General features: G+C 45.0%; 1 protein-coding gene across 5 annotated transcripts in view; it reads left to right on the forward strand.

Moving 5' to 3' along the window:
* Nucleotides 1-17,346, forward strand: part of RIMBP2 (RIMS binding protein 2) — a 287,571-nt gene that overhangs the window by 171,933 nt on the left and 98,292 nt on the right. For all 5 annotated transcript variants that reach the window (XM_047761597.1, XM_047761601.1, XM_047761596.1 and 2 more), the window contains exons 3-4: nt 1,846-1,935; nt 12,272-12,394. The gene's annotated coding sequence lies outside the window, so the exon portion shown is untranslated. The remainder of the gene's footprint in view (nt 1-1,845; nt 1,936-12,271; nt 12,395-17,346) is intronic.

A 17,346-nucleotide genomic window follows, 5' to 3' on the forward strand; every position in this document is an offset into this window, starting at 1 on the left:
GTGTAGAGATGTATTGTATTACCCAGTTCAACCTCAGAACTAGGTAAATTTAAAGTTTCTCCTGTCATTCCCTGAGACCTGGTCTGCTTAATTCACCTTGGGTCACCAAAACATCCAAGGTCAGGAGTCAGATGTTTATTTAAGTGCACCCATCCCTTGTAATTGCCTGTGGTTATCCCAGGTGGGACAGCTCAGAATGTCTCCAGTCCCTCAAGAAGCCTGCAGGGGACTATGTTGTAATCACTTGACTTAAGAAAGAGGATGATGAGGTATCTCAGAGGAAGGAAGCACTTTCCCATAGGTTGGGGATCCTTGTTCCCCAGAACCAAACCCCATGGGTGAGGTGTGTGGATATGGTTACTTCCTTGTGTTTCATCACCATGGAAACCCAGGAGATGCCATAGAAAGGAGGAGGTCGTAATGACTGTGGCAGAGGGGAAGGGGGGTTAAATGAAATACGAGACCTGAAGACAGCCAGGAGGAGCTTTTCTCCTTGTGGGAGGTGTTTGAAATCATGGGATTCTCACCGCTTTCCTGTGGTGAGTGTGAGTGAGCCTAAATTCAGAGCCCTCAGGGTATTGCAGGGGAGAGTCGCAGATTGGTTCAAGATGTGGGTTCTCCCAAGAAGTAAATCATTTAGGAAGTGAACAGAGAACATATTTGAAGAATCAGGCAAACAAGGAAACTGCAGTCCTGACTGCTGATGGCCGTTGCCATCGCCTTCTGCTGTGGGCCACCAATTTTTCCTATTGCTTCCTCCTTGTACTTTTTGAAGAGATGTCATTCCTTCCTTTATCTTTGCGAGGATCCTCAACTTACTGAACTTATTTTCAGGTCCCTTCATTATTTTTGTTTCTTCTCGAGTCAGCTTCAACCTGGTTCCCAATATTGTTAATTCTCTTTAGTAGTGTGAGTTTTCTGTGTTGTTGGAATTTCTATTTTCAGACTCATCTTTAATGGGAGATCTTTACCCCCAGTCTTTCTGTCCCCCCTCAACAACCCTTGTCTTACTTCCTTGTGATTCTATACCATCCCATGGATGCTCCTGGTCTTGAATTGGTTTATATTAATGGTAGCTCAGAGTTTCTGCTCAGGTGATATCTCTGACCCACTGGGTCTGTACCCTCCACTTCTCAAGGGCAGTACCTTATCTGAGCTAGAGTTCTGGGAAGCCTTTTTCAGGGCTGGAGATTAGACCTCAGCCTTGGGTCAGGCAGTGACCTTCATCTCTAACTACAAGTGACATACTTCCAGTTTCCTGTAGCCTGAAAAAATTGAACTCTCGTCTTTCTGCCCATCTATGGACTTAGAATCTAGGGGGTCCCAGGAGTTCCACTCACCACATGTGTCCCAGCCATCTGTAACCCTCATAGATTTTTTATCTTGCTTTCGAGCAAGACAAACCTTTAAAAATGTTCCCTATTGTTTATTTTGGCAGTTGTTTGGAACAGTGCTAGTGAGGAAAGGGGTGGGTCAAAGCTTGATTTAACAACTCCAATTGGAAAGCAATTCTGTTACATCTTTAGGACAGAAACGTGTAATGCAGGTAAGCACACCATGGATCAGAGGTGATTTATCTTCCCGACATTTCACTATGGGCTTTGTATATATTATTTTATTATATGCTTGTAACATCATTGTAAAGTATCATTCCTCCTGTTTTATAGAGTAGGAAACTCATGGCTGGGAAAGAAGAAGGAAATAGGTCCAACACTCCTACACTTGTGAATTGCAGAATCTCACCCAACCTGGGTCTAATTTCAAATCAGAACCCTTAACCACCATGCTCCACATGCCTCCAGAAGTTGGGATGGCAGCTCATGATACCCTTTCCTTTTGTTGTAGGAAAATGCACTGAAGGATGCGGCCCAAAGAGAGCATCGCCTGAGATCCCATTATGCAGGCCTTCCTACAAGGGCCCAGCAGCGCAACAAGGTAACCAACCACTACCATTAATATGCCACTGGGAGGTGGGGTGTCAGGGTGGGGCCCCTGGGGAAGGTAGGGAGGGGAGGACTCATTGACTTCCACCCAATGTGAGGGTGGCTGGGTCATGCCTCTGAAACCTGGTCATGCCTCTTGGTTTCATCATGTGACCACTACACAAAGCTCTCAGGAAGGGTCTCTTTTTCTGTCTACTGGGTCTTCCCACTTAGAAGCCTATTTGGTCACAACCTTCACAACGTGGCCAGAACAAAACTTCCTGTGTCTGCTCTCCCAAACCATTGGCTCTCCCAGTTTTTCTCATCCCAGCGACTGGTCATCCCCCTGGCTGCTCAGAGCTGTCCTGGGTTCTCCTTTCCTCTCTCCTACATCTCACTCGCCAGCAGCTCCCAGACTCAGTCCTTCCTATCTCCACTGTGTCCCTCCAACACAGGCTGCTGTTTCATCTTGCCTATATGCTGAGTCATCCTGCCTACCTCCCTTCTTGACCTCTTACTGTCATTGTCCGGCAGGATCTAGAGTGATCTTTTGATACAAACCAGACAGTGTTGCTCCTCTAAGTAAATCTTCCAATGTCTCCCTGAAATAAGAATGTAACTCCTCCCCAAGGCTGCTGTCTTGTTTAACCTTTGTCACCTGCCTCTTCCCTTTGATTCCTGAAGTTCTGTCCACTCTGACCTGCTTTTTCTTCTCAGACCACCAAGGTCATCATGTCAGTGTGCAATAACCGTCTCTGCTTAGATCTCTACTCTCTCCTGTTGAAATAGCCATAAGCTTCTTGCTATTCATGTATCAGCCTAAGAGTTACCTCCGCAGTCAGAGCTTCCCTGATAGAACACGGAGTGTTCTATCTCTCCTTTGCTCCTCCTTTTAACTATGCAGCCTTACCCGGCTTTTTAAAAATAATTCTTTTCGGGAGTTCCTTTCATGGATCAGCAGTTAATGATCCCGACTGGGATCCATGAAGATGCGGGTTCGATGCCTGGTCTTGCTCAGTGGGTTAAGGATCCAGCATTGCCATGAGCTGTGGTGTAGGTTGCAGATGCGTCTCTGATCCCACATTGCTGTGGCTGTGGTGTAGGCCGGCAGCTGCAGCTCCCATTCGACCCCTAACTTGGGAACTTCTATATGCTGTGGGTGCGGCCTTAAAAAGCACAAATAAACTAATAAATAATAAAATAATTATTTTCCATTATGGTTGATCCCAGGACATTGAATAGAGTTCCCTGTGCTCTACAGTAGGGCCTTGTTGTTTATCCATCCTACGTATATTAGGTTGCATCTGCTAATTCCAAACTCCCAATCCTTCCCTCCCACACCTCCTCCTCCTGGCAACCACAATCTGTTCTCTATGTCTGTGAGTCTGTTTCTTAGTTCATTTATGTCATATTTTAGATTCCACATATAAGTGATAGCCCATGGTATTGTCTTTCTCTGTCTGACTTCACTTAGTATAATAATTTCTACATTGATCCATGTTGCTGCAAATGGTATTATATCATTCTTTTTTATGGCTGAGTATGTATATTATATTTTATACATAGTGGAATATTATAGAATATATATATGACATCTTCTTTATCCATTCATCTGCTAATGGACACATAGGTTTCTTCCATGTCTTAGTTATTGTGGATAGTGCTGTTGTGAACATAGGGTTCACTGAGTTTTTATCTTCTTGCATGTCTTATCACTTGGTCGATTACGTCTTCATCTATGTGTCTGTGCCTCCTGTGTCTGTCTGTCTCCTCTGCAAGAATCTCAGCTCCCATGTTCATCACTGGATTCCCAGCACCTATGTATAATAGGACACATAATAGGTGCTCAGTAAATATCTGATGGATTGGTGGTTTGGAGTTGCTAATTTCACAGCTTTACCAACGGATATTTCAAAGAATAACAGAGTTCAACAATTTACTATAAAAATTTGAGCTTTCTTGATTTCACACTTATTTTCCTGCCATCCTGTTTGGCCATTTTAAAAAATATATGCTCTTCAGGAAATAAGAAGTGGTGGAGAGGATGTAGAGGATTTGGAGCCCTTGTGCACTGTTTGTGGGAATGTAAAATGGTGCAGCCACTACTGAAAACAGGATGGTAGATTTTTAAAAAATTAAAAATAGAATTACCACATAATCCAGCAATTTCACTTCTGGAAATATACCCCTATGAATTAAAAGCTGGGTTGAGAAGAGATATTTGTCCACTCATGTTCATAGCGGCTTTATTCACAATAGCCTAAAGGTGAACGAAACCCAATTGTCCATCTACAGATAGACAGAGAAACAAAATGCAGTGTATACATGCAATGGACTACTAGCCTCAAAAGGAAGGCATTTCTGCACTCCTATGTTCATTACAGCACTGTTCACAATAGCCAAGACATGGAAAGAACATAAATGTCCATCGAATGATGAATGGATTAAGAAGATGTGGTACAAATATACAATGGACTATTACTCAGTCATAAAAAAGAGCAAAATAACCCCATTCACAGCAACATGGATGCAACTAGAGATTAACATACTAAATGAAATGTCTGAAAGAGAAAGGCAAATACCATATGGTATCACTTATATGTGCAATCTAAAATATGGCACAAATGAACCTATCTACAAAACAGAAACAAACTCGAAGACATAGAGAACAGACTTGTGGTTGCCAAAGGTGAGGGGGGTGGAGTGGGGTGGACGGGGAGTTTGGGGTTAGTAGATGCAAACTATTAGAATGGATAAGCAATGAGGTCCTACTGTACAGTACAGGGAACTATATCCCTGTGGAAGATAATATAAGAAAAGCAATATTTATATATGTATGTCTAGGTCACTTTGGCGTACAGCAGAAATTGGCACTGCATTGCAGGTCAACTATACTTTAATAAAAATAAAATACAGTAAAATAAAAATAAAGGAGGGCAGTTCTAACACCTGTTGCAACACAGATGAACATTGAGGACATTAGGCAAAGGGAAATAAGCTAGATGCAAGGGACAAATACTGTATGATTCCACTTATATATGGTCCTTAGAGGAGTCAGATTCACAGGACAGAAAGTAGGAAGGTGGGTTCCAGGGGCTGGGGAAGGAGGATGGGAAGTTTGTGTCTAATGGGGCAGAGTTTCAGTTTGGGAAGATGAAAAAGTTCTGGAGATGAGTGATGGTGATGTGACTGTACTTCATGCCACTGAGCTGTACACTTTAAAATGGTTAAGATGGAAAATTTAATGTGAGTGTATTTTACCATAATTTTTAAAAAAGATGAATTTTTAGTACACCCTCAACTCTCCCTTTAATTCGCTCCCCCCCCCCCCCCCGCCCCCGATTCCCACTCGTGCCTTCTGTCCTCTTTGCTTTCCGAATCCACTCTCGGGTAAGGCTCTGATAAACTCATGCACACTGAGGTATGTGAATCCATAATGCGGTTTAGTGACCTTCTCAGCCCAGGGATCTTTTTATTTAAACAGAAAAAAAAAATGAAAAAGAATGGTGGTGTTTCAGGCATCGGATGCAGGCTGACCATAGGGCTAGAGGGAGGGTTGATCCTGGGATGGCTTTCTCTCTTTTGCTCAGATCACACCCATGTGCACTTCTGTCTGTTCTTAAAACGGGGCTCACACACCCAGAGTGGTGATTCCAGCGTGGAGGGCAGAGCCAGAGAAGCAAAGCACAGTGGCCGTGGCGTGGAGTCACAGCACTGGGCATCACCACCGTCTCCATTCCCAGACCTGACTCTCCAGTTGTCCTGGTGGGCACCCCTGCTTCCATAAAATTGAATCCAATATTACTTTTTCACTTAAGATTTGAAACTTCTTTCCCAGCTGCCTCCACACCTTGGTCTTTCAAACAAGGCTTCAAGGCTCAGAAAATGAGCTCCCTTCAGCATTGCAGAGGGTTGTGAGGGCGCCGCACGACTCACAGGCACAGATAGGAATAGCAGAGCTTGCAGAGGGAAGGTAGGGAGACTGGCAGGGCCACGTGGTCTGTCCTGACCTTTCCCCAGCTTTGCAGGGCTGGGTGTTTCCTCAGGGTGCCTAAGCAGGCTGTCTGCAGGAGAGTCACTGTAGAAAAGACTGCCCTTAGAGACCAGCGTCTGTGTCCCAGGCTAATGTGGGGGTATCCAAGGGATGGGCTGGTTAGTGCTGCTGATGAATCATTCAACCACAGCACCAGATCCATTGCGGGGGGCGGTGAAGTATCAGGGCAAACTGTAGAAATACAAGAAACCTTTCTGGTTGGTAGGAAGACACCTGGGAATTCCCAACTCCCTCCTAGCTGATTCTGGCTTGGATTTGCACTCTCCTTCTTAGTAGCCCTGATTAAGTAAATGACATTAATGATCAGAGCTCTTAATTATGGATGCAAGTGGATGCAGAGTCAGTGTCATCTCTGCAGCCCGCTCAGAAGGGATTGCCTCTTAGATGCAAAATCAGATATTGGATGATTTGGAATATTGGATTGAATTCCCTGGGCTGGCAGCCCTGAGGAAGGAAACAAACAAGCTGGGAACCCAGGACACAGTGGAAAGAATGGGTTCAATGCCTTGGAAGCCGCAAACTCAACTTTAAAAAAACAAACAAACAAAAAAAAAACTGATTTCAAATTTCTTACTCACCTGGGTTCAAATGAAGTCAGCCCAGTAGGCATTATCATTATCTATTTTTCCCTTTGTTCGAAAGCAAAATCTTGTAAGAGTCAACTGTTCTTAGCTTTCTACCTAACAGGGAACTGGCATCCTTGTGGATACTAGTCAGGTTCATTACTGCTGGGCCACAATGGGAACTCCATGTCTTTCTCATTTTTGAACCATTTATTTTGCTAGAGGACATCTCATACAACTATCTCATTTACTTCATAAACATGAAGTACCAGAATCTTATCTCTTGGAGTCTGTGGCTCCAATTTCCACAAATAGCAATTTTTTTTAAAAAAAATTGTTGAAATATAGTTGATTTACAAAGTTGTGTTAATTTCAAGCGTACAGAAGAGTAAATCAGTTATACACATATGTGTATCCATTCCTTTTCAGATTCTTTTCACATATAGGTTATTACACAATATTGAGTAGATTTCCCTGTGCTATGCAGTAGATCCCTATTAGCCATATATTTTATAGACAATAGTGTGTATATCAATCCCAACCCCCTAATTCATCCCTCCCCTCCAACATGTTTCCCTTTTGGTAAACAAAAGTTTGGTTTTGAAATCAACTTTGAGTCTGTTTCTGTTTTGTAAGTTCTATTGTATCTATTTCAAGGCCTGAGTCCTGTTTCCAGGCAGGATTGGCTGTCCCCAAATCAGAGAGAAGGCCCTTCTCTGTGCCTACCAGCTGGGGTTCTTTCAGCTGCAGGCAGGGTGGAGGCCGCTGCTGGAGATGGGCCGGGACATAAGCTCCTGCCTCTGGGCAGTGCCATCCTACAGGGCTGTCTGTGGCTTTTGTGGTCACCGAGACTCAGCTGAATGTTACATCCTCACTGTAGCTGGAGTGGTCATAGACTGTCTTTTCTGTTTTTTTTTTTTTTTTTTTTTTTTTTTTTTTTTTAGGGCCACACCTGCAGTATATGGAAGTTCCCAGGCTAGGAGTCAAATGGGAGCTGCTGCTGCCAAGGATCAAACCCTCATCCTCATGGATACTGGTTGGGTTCTTAACCTGCTGAACCACAATGGGAATTCCCACAGCCTTTCTTGAAAAGCATTGTGTTCATGTGGGGTCATTTTCCTCCGGAGATTCCTGCTCGTCTGTCACTGAGACCGGTGTCTCTGTGGGAAAGAAATGGCACACCCCCAAAAAACAATGGGGGGGGGGCCTTTAGATGGATGTGGGCAGAGTTAAGTAATCCATCAGGGTGATGTGGCCAACAGCAGTGGAGAGTTCTCATTTATTGAAAAAGATATTATTACAAAAAGATATTTTTTTCATGGGAGAGATTAGTCTTTTAAAACTAACGTTTCTAACACCTTTCTCTTCTCCTCCTTTCTTAACTAGGGAGGCACTGGAACAAAACTGCCCAGGTCAGAAATCCTAAATTCGAGGTGTTGGCAGGGCTGTGTTCCTTCCAGAATCTCTAGGAGAGAGTTATGTTCTCATTTTTTTTCTCCCAGCTTTTAGAGATGCCCACATTCCTTGACTCGTGGGCCCTTCCTCTATCTCCAAAGCCCGCACTATAGCGTCTTCAAAAATCTCTTTTTGACCCCATTTCTCCTACCTTCCCCTCCTAAGGACCCTTGCCATTACGCTGGTCCCATCTGGATAACCTGGGACAATATACCATCTCAAGATCCTTCACACCTTCAAGTCTTTTTGCCATATAAAGCAACATTCACAAGCTCCAGGATTAGGATGTGGACATCTTTTTGGAGTCATTACCTCTGTTTTCCCCCAAATCAATCCCTTTGTCTACCCCCATCCTTCCTTACCAACAGACCTTCTTTTCATTGTTGCAAGCCGGAGAAATGACCTTAAACATGCCAGTAAACAGAAAGGGAATATGATGGAAAATAGTATGTCAAAGAAATGCAAAACCAGAGTTCCCATTGTGACTCAGCAGGTTAAGGGCCCGACATAGTCTCCACGAGGATGCAGGTTTGATCCCTGGCCTCGCTCAGTGGATTAAAGATCTGGCATTGCTGCAAGGTGCTGCGAAGTTTGCAGATGCCAGCTGGGATTTGGTGTTGCTGTGGCTGTGGTATAGGCCGGCAGCTGCAGCTCTGATTTCACCCTGGTCCAGGAGCTTCCACATGCTGCAGGTGCAGCAGTATAAAGAAAGAAAAAAAAGGAAGAAGAAATGCAAAACCACAATCTCGGCATGAGATGAAGTGTATTAGGAGCAAATGCCAACAACTTCCAGAGGCTTTGAGTTGCCCAGAAGTCCTCTGTAGACTCTTCCTCATCTTTGTCTGCTTTCCTTTAGAGCATTGTCTTCAAGACAAATAAAACTTATTTTTTCTCCCCAACAGTATTGCTTTCTATTAAGCGACTATAATGATTACAGTGTTTCCCATAACGACAGCACAGTGTTTTAGCTCCATGTGGGGTAAACAGGATTTCTGGGCAGGCCTGACCCTCTCAGGTTTGTCCTAACCCCCATCTGCAACATGCCTGTGGGAGGGCAGGTATGGTGCCTGCCTGTCAGTTTCCAGAGTCACATCTGTAGGTTGGGGGTTGGCTATTCTTGACCAAAGCCCTGGTCAGTGCCCTTGGGAGTATGTGCCTGAAATCCCAAGTCAGCTTCCTTACAAAGCATGAGTCTGAGTTTCTTGGAAACACCTGACTTATGTGGACTTTGGCTGTTCATTCTGCTTCTCTACTCAATTTTTTTTCTTTTTAGGGCCACACCCATAGCATATGGAAATTCCCAGGCTAGAAGTCAAATCAGAGCTGCAGCTGCCAGCCTGCACCACAGCCACAGCAACACCAGATTCGAGCCACATCTGGGATCTACACCGCAGCTCACAGCAATGCCAGATCCTTAATCCCCTGAGCGAGACCAAGAATTGAACTTCCATCCTCGTGCTGGATACAAGTCAGGTCCTTAACTCACTGAGCCACAATGGGAACTCCCTGCTTCTCTACTCTTAACCACAGGGAATTGAATCAGAAAAGAAAACTCCTGTCTGATCAGAGTTTACATTCTAATGAGGAGCACCCCCAAGAAAAGTGTAAACAGCTCCTAGGATAATTTCAAATAGTGATAAATGCCTGTGGAACATAAAACAGGGTGAATTGGTGAGGGGAGTGGAGGCAGACTTGTCTGAGGAGTGACATAATTGATGAGAAGAGGCCATACTGGGAGGTGGGCAGGTATGTGCCACTGTGGGAACTGCATATGCAAAGACCCTGAGATGGGAAGGAGCCTGGCACACTCAACGGATGGGAAGAGGCCAAGTGGGACATTCTGTTGTGGCACAGTGGAAACAAATCCGATTAGTATCCATGAGGATGTGGGTTCTATCCCTGGCTCGTTCTGTTGGTTAAGGACCCAGCGTTGCTGTGAGCTGTGGTGTAGATTGCAGATGCGGCTTAGACCCCATGTTGCTGTGGCTGTGGTGTAGGCCAGCAGCTACAGCTCCAATTTAACCCTTAGCCTGGGAGCTTCCATATGCTGCAGGTGTGGCCCCAAAAAGCAAAAAAAAAAAAAAAAAAAAAAAAAAAAAAAAAAGAAAAAGAAAAAAGAAAAAAAGAAAGAAAGGAAAAAGAGGCCAGGGTGGCTGAGTGTGGTGACTAGGAGCAGGTCAAATTAGAGAGGTGGGTGGGCCAGATGCTACAGGACTTCATAGGCCATGCCAGGAGTTTGAATTTTATTCTAATTTCCAGGGAAGCCCCCAGTTAGAGAAAGTTCTGACTAATAGTCCAGAAAGATTGTTCTGGCTACTGTGTGAGACTGAGCTTGGGGGCACTCAAACACTATTCTCAACTATGATTTCCTTGATTAGCCAGAACATGAGAAGTGATGGCTTTCAGTAACCTGGGGTTGAGGTTCAAAGGCGGGTTCTGCTTAGTTCACATAGGTCATGTCATTTTCCAGGGAGCATTTGAATTTTTTCCCACATTCACTGCCTGATGCATCACACTGTAGCAAAATGACATTAAAACACTTTTGTGAATCAGACCTCGCCATGACCTCTTAATAACAGCTTCCCCATCACCCTGTTCCATTTAGGAATGCCAAGTGGGTGCCTTCCTTTCTTTCTCTGCCTCAGAAATTGTCACGAACACTCTGTACATAAAGCCTTTGAAACAGAAAGGACTTTTGTAGCTAAAAAAAAAAAATGACTTTGTGACAGTCTGTTATTGAAGCCATAATTCATGTTGTAACGTTCGGGGTGGGGGGAGGGAAAGAGACTAAAATTTGTGCTCAGGTTAAACTATGGTGCACGATGAAAACTAATGGGGAATAAGTGAGGTAACTTCTCTTAACAAGGGCATGCCCTTATCTGTCTCAAAGAAGTTATAGGAGAGATTGAGGATTAGTGAAGCCTGCCAGCTAAGTTCCAAATATGGTCCTGGGGGCTGTGGGCTGAGGATGGATGTAGTTTTTGAGGTTATTGGAGCTGCTATTAGTCTAATCCCTAGGAACCCTCATCGGCATTTTTATCCACTTTTAAGACAGGGGTGAGATTTTTAGACACAATAATTAGTAAGGTGACCAAGTCCAAGCTTGTACAGCTTGCCACATGACAGGCCAATAAATCAAGAGACAAGTTGTTGGGGCAAGGAATAGTGACTTTATTCAGAAAGCCAACAAACAGAAGATGGTGGACTAGTGTCCCAAAGAACCATCTTACCCAAGTTAGAATTTGGGCTTCTCTTATACTCAGAGGTGTCTTAGTGGCTACAAACTTCTTGATATCAGAATCCTTTGTTCTTGCAGCTGTACACCTAGGTCAGGTCATGATGTTCCTGTATTAAGCCTCCAATTAGACCAGTGTTATTCTCTGTTTTGCAACTTTTTATCTCTGTATGGGTGGGAAAGTGTTCACCTTTAAAGGTCATAGCCTTTAGAGTGGCTGCCTATTTCAGGCTGTATACAACATTCTTAACTTGTAGCAAAAGCAATAGAATATATGGTTAAAGGGTTAAAGTAAAAAGACCAGCTCCAATATGGAGTCAGATATTTTTTTCTTCCCTATTACAGTATGGGTGGACAATTTGAGTGACATTTTGTGTCTGTTAGGACTTTTGGTTCAAAGGGACAGAAAACAATTCAAGTTGGTATAAGCAAACCAAGGAAGTCTATTGGCCCAAGTAACTAGAAAGGAAAACATTAGCTTCAGGCACAGCTTGATCTAGGTGCTCAAATTACATCATTGGGACCCTGCCTTTCCCTCTGCATCTCTTGACTCTACATCCATTTCCTTTCCCTGGTGATGGCAAATAGCACTGTAGCTCCAGCCTTTGTCCTCAACTTTCCAAGGCCAGTGGGCAAAAGAGGGAGTCTCTTTCCAGATTCCTACACAAGTCCAATATCTCATTCTCCGCGGATGCAACTGGGTCCCTCCCCTCCCCAATCAATCATTATATCCAGGGGGTGGGATTGCACTGATTGGCCAAGCCTGGGTCATATTCCTAGTCCTGAGCCAATCACTGTGGCTGTGGTGAAGGTGGACGGGATGAAGAGGGAGGCTGTGTCCTGACTGGCCAGCCCTTGGTCAGCTGGATTCACCCCAGCAGGAGAGGACCCACCATGAAATCCATGATGGGGGATGAGTGAGGGGAAGGGTTTCCAAAATAAAATTAAAGGGGAAGTGAAGTTGACAGCTGAGGACCAATGCCCTCTGCAGCTCCTGTGCATATTGTAAACAGCCCCTTTTCTCCATCTTTGCTACTTGTAGGTGAAAGCAGAGTATGCTCGGCTTAACCACACGCTCACCCTAGTGACCAGAGAACGTGATTTGGCCGTGAAGGAGAAAAACGAGCTCCAAGCCAAGCTGGAGAACCTAGAACAGGTCCTAAAGGTAGGACGGGCTTCCCCTTCTGCTTTCCTTAGGGTCAGCGCGAGGAAGGAGGGACTGTGGGATTCCAAATCAGGAAGTGGTTGAAACTCCTTTTGAGTTTCAACATCATCAAAATTCAGGACTCTGGGGGTGTTTTTCCCTTTTCTGTGGTATGAAAAGCAATAAATAACAAAATTCGAATGTTTCTGGAAGCGATCCCGTAAAACCAATTATGCATTTACATTTCTTAGGATGTTAAACACAGCTGAGCTAAGAATGGTAGACTGCGCTCTGAAATGGAAATTGTGCTTAAGTGTCCACATTGGTTTTTCGAACTTCATGAATTTTATGCTGTTCTTCAGATGGTTAACGACCTTTGTTATAAAGAGAATAGCTAAGTCAGAAAATTGCCTTATCAGGGTGCAAGTAATTGGATAGCCTCATGCATTTCTGATGAGCTGGGATCTCCTTCAATATTTAATGGGTGGGTTGATTTGCTATTGATGTCTCTGAGTTAAGCTGAATGAATTCTTTGGCTCTTGTTTTTTAAGCGTTAACATTTTATTGGGTTGTCATCGTGGGCAAAAAAATTTTGAACGTAAAAGAATAAAATAATAATTGCCTGCAGTACTACAATCCAGTACCTATATCAAGCATTAGTGTTCCACAAGCATGGAACAGAGCTGTGACGCACCCACCGGCCCTCTGGCATCAGGAAGTGATTTTAACTCACTTGGGGAAATTGCTAGAACTGTGAGAAGAAGATTAGTGGTTGGAGGGGACTAGGGTGAGGTGGGAAATGGATACGGGGTTTCTTTGGGAATGATGGAAATGTTCTGGAATTAGAGTGATGATAACACAGCCTTGCGAAGGTGCCAAAACCTCAGAAGTATATACTTTAAGAGGATAAAAGTTATGGTAGGTGAGTCACATCTCAATTTAAGAGTGAGGATGTCCTATTCTGTCACAGCTGGCTAGACGGTAAACCATGCCCCTCGTGTGGTCCTCAGGAAGTGGCTGGGTTGTGCCCAGTGCTGCCGGCTTCTGAGACACTCCTGTGTCCCCCTTGCCCTCTCTGGAGGAAGGACCAAGGCTAACCCTGACCATGATACTTTTGCCCAGTTACTCTGAATTTAGAACCTTGTTGTCAAGGAATCAGATACCACCCCATAATTATTCATTTCAATAGCTGCCTTGATCACTGACTGTGAGTTCTCTGAGGTGAAAGCAAGTGCTTTATTCATGCTGGTGACTTTTATTTTTTATGCTTATTTAAAAAATCTTATTGGAGTAAAGTTGACTCACAACATTGTAGTAGTTTCAGGTGTACAGCAAAGTGAGTCAGTTATGCCCATACATATACCCTTTTTCCTCTGGTGACTTTTACTATGGTAGGGGGACAAGAGCCAGAGAATTTGGGAAAGCTAATGTTTGGTAAATTAAATGGAGGATGGGCTGGAATCCAGGGTGTACCCAGGGGCTTTGCAGAGGGTCTGTTGGAATAAAGTCACCATAAAGGACAGGGTCGGGAGGTGGCTAGGTGACACAGGCAGGGTGACTGTGCTCCCAGGAGGCATTTGACAATCTGGAGACAGATTTGATTTGATACAGCTTGGGAGGGGGCTATTGGGTATTCGTGGGTAGAAGCTGGGAGTGTTGTTTATCCCCCTGCAATGCACAGGGCCACCTCCAGGGCAAAGAAGTAAGGGGCCCAAAATGTCACTGGTACCATTAGTTTTTCATTGCTGCTGTAACAAATAGTCACAGTGTCAAGTAACACAAATGTATTCTCTTATGGTTCAGGAGGTCAGATTCGAAATACAGGGCTAAAATCAAGGCACCATGATATGAGATAATGTGAGAAAAAGAATGTGGGTATATATATTTGTGTGTGTGTGTGTGTGTGTGTGTATGTGTGTGTGTGTGTGTGTCTGGGTCATTTTGTTGTGCAGCAAAAATTGACAGAACATTGTAAATCAGCTATAATTTTTAAAAAAAATTTTAAAAATCAAGGTGCCGGCAGAACTGCCTACCTTTCAGAAGGTTTTAGGGAGACTGTTCCCTGCCTTTTCCCTTTCTGACAGCTTCTCCTGGCCCCTTCCTTTACCTGCAAAGCCAGAAATAGGCATCTTTTCTCCTTTCTGACCTCCCGCTCTCTCTTGTAAAGACCCTATGATTATACCGGATCCTCCTGGACCATCTCCCCATCTCAAAGTCCTTAATTTAATCACATCGGCAGAATCTCTTTGCCATGTAAGGTGACACAGATACAAGCCCCCAGGGCTTGGGAGGTGGACATCTTTGGGCAACATCATTCAGCCTGCCCCACCTAGACTATTTGACGGAGTGGCCAATAGCGCTGATGTCACCTGTGGGCAGAGGAGACCCTGTTTATAATTACAGGGCATGAAGTTCCCACCTGTATAAATCTCTGGTCTCCCGTTTGCCTGCCTGCCAGGCTTCAGGCCAGTCTTTCCTCCTATCTGGAATGGGCAAAGGGTCGTGCATTCTGACAGGCATTGTGGGACTTGCTGCCCTTCTGTCTGACCTGGGGTTTGAGCCTCATCACAGAGCCCTGCACACATGCAGACACTGGGTCTGTCCATCCCACCCTGCAAATACCCCTCCCCTTGGCTGCCTTCCTGTGCAGGGGGACACATGGTTGTGTGGCAGAGGGCTGACTGGGGAGAAGGCCTATGAGGGAGTTGGGAGTAATCTTAGGGACTTTGAGACAGAGAATTCCAGGGTCTGGGGAACTGGATTGTGGTCCAGGAGGGGAGAGTGTGTTTCATGGATGGGCTTGTCCTTTCGGCTCTATTTATAAAGGAGGTACTGAGAGGCAGGACTTTAGCTGGATTGGCAGGATGTGAACAGCTGTCAGTGGACATGGTCATCTTTGTCACCAGGAAAGCAGCAAAAATGGAAGAGGTTAATGGCTGTGAGGGCCCCATGGGGACAAATGACAACCTCGTGGGGCCAGGGTTCTGGCAATTGCCTCCCCTTGGTCACCACCTCCCACCACCTCCCAGGCTGTTTTGGCCTGTGTGTCATGTGGTGGTCAAAGCAGTACCGTTCAAATAGAAATCAGATCCCAGTGCCATCCCCACACCCTCCACACAACCCCACCCCCATCCCCAGCTTCCTTACCCAAAGCCCGGCGCCCTTACTTTGTCAGCTTAAAAAAAGTTGCATAACCTAAAAGTTGAGAGTTAAGTTTTATTTGGGACAAAATGAGGAGCCTGGAAGGCACCATTTCAAAGAGCTTCAAAAAAAACACGCTCCCAAAAGTTGGGGGGAAGGTCAGTATATATGTGATTTTGGCAAAGGGGGAGATACAGTGACCAAGCATACGGTTTAAGGTCACTGCCAGTCACAAGGAGCAGACATCTGTCATTATAAAGGATTTTAGTGCTTTCCTAGATATGAGGAGATGCAAGAATTGGGCTTATAATATCTTCTGAAAATATCTAACTATCTGAGACCTGTTCTGCCAGTTTTCCCAGAGCACAGAGGTCCTGACTCCTGGTCTCCACCCTGAGCTCCTTTCAGGGGGCGTTGAGGGTTGGCAGCTGCAGTGGCTCATGATTCAATCCGTATAGAGGCAGATGGCAAGTGCCAGTCTCCAGTTCACACTGGCCTCTGCCCAGTGCTTTGCAGCCACCCTTGCCTCTCAGGACCTCTCTGCCCTGACTCCATTCACTCCCATTGCTCTGTCTTTTCCCAGTCTCTATTCCTGGAACAAAGCCAGGCACTGAGTAATCACCCCATAAAGTTCTTCTCAGGACCGAGTGACTAAGTGATGGAGTGCCCATAAGAGGGCTGCAATGCAGGACATGTTGGGTCCTTTCTGGAAGCAAATGGAGCTCTTTCTCAAAAGATTTTTGCTCTATGAGAAAGAGAAGAAAGACCTGGAGATTAGAAGAGGCTTGTCCTGGAGTTCCTGCTTTGGCTCAGCAGGTTAAGAACCCCATTTCTATCCATGAGGATGCAGGTTCCATCCTGGGCCTCGCTCAATGCATTAAGGATCCGGCATTGCCTCTAGCTGAGGTGTAGTTCGCAAATGCGGCTTGGATCCCATGTTGCTGTGGCTGTAGCGTAGTCTGGCAGCTACAGCTCTGATTCAACTCCTAGCCTGGGAACTTCACTGGTGCTTCGATTAAAAAAAAAAAAAAAAAAGGATTTGTCCTTTTCAAGGAGGTGATTCTGTAGCAGTTAGCAGTTGAAGGAAAGAGAATGTCTTGCAATTTTGCAAAACCCTGTCTCAGCCATCCTTAACTTTTGGAGCTGAGAGCAGGAGGGAAAAGATCAGGGAGGAGATGATTTTACTTCAGCAGTAGCTGGAACCCCTGGTTTCTTGGACAGAACCTGCTAAACTTTGCTGCTTTCAAAGAACCACCCCCAAGTGGGGTAACTGTGTGTTTTATGAGCAGTGTCTTGATTTGGACCTGATTCAAAAGCACAGTGATTTTCATGTTCTTCTTCTGGTGTTTTGGTCAGAATCATAAACGGGCTGTTCAAAATTACCTCCCCCCCTTTTTTTTCCTTGAGCAGCAAAGCCCATCCTTGGTGATAGAAAAGGGAGGCAGTGATGGCTATGCTGGGCTGAGATGGAGCTGACTTAGAAAATCCTGCCCTTTCTGTTCTCTTGGGTAAAATAATAATCTTGCATTTCCAAAAGTTGCCCGGACCCCCACCCCCACCCCACAATAGCCCCTGGAGTGTGATGTTTGGTCTCTGGTTGTCATTGATTTGAAAATGAATTGGATCCCCAGTTTCAGTCAACCCGATTTGCCTAGAATCAAAGTGAACTCTCCCAGGCCGGCAGGCCACGTGGAGGGTGGAGGGGAGGCCAGCTTACCTGCAGCAGAGCCTGGACCAGGCAGCTCTGCTCCAGACCCTTAACTCTTATCTGGAACATGCAAAGACACTGAACTACTAGTTTAGGGTAGGGTCTGGTGATGACCACACCATCA

This window comes from Phacochoerus africanus, chromosome 15 (assembly GCF_016906955.1).
Source record: "Phacochoerus africanus isolate WHEZ1 chromosome 15, ROS_Pafr_v1, whole genome shotgun sequence".
Classification (NCBI taxonomy): Eukaryota; Metazoa; Chordata; class Mammalia; order Artiodactyla; family Suidae; genus Phacochoerus; species Phacochoerus africanus.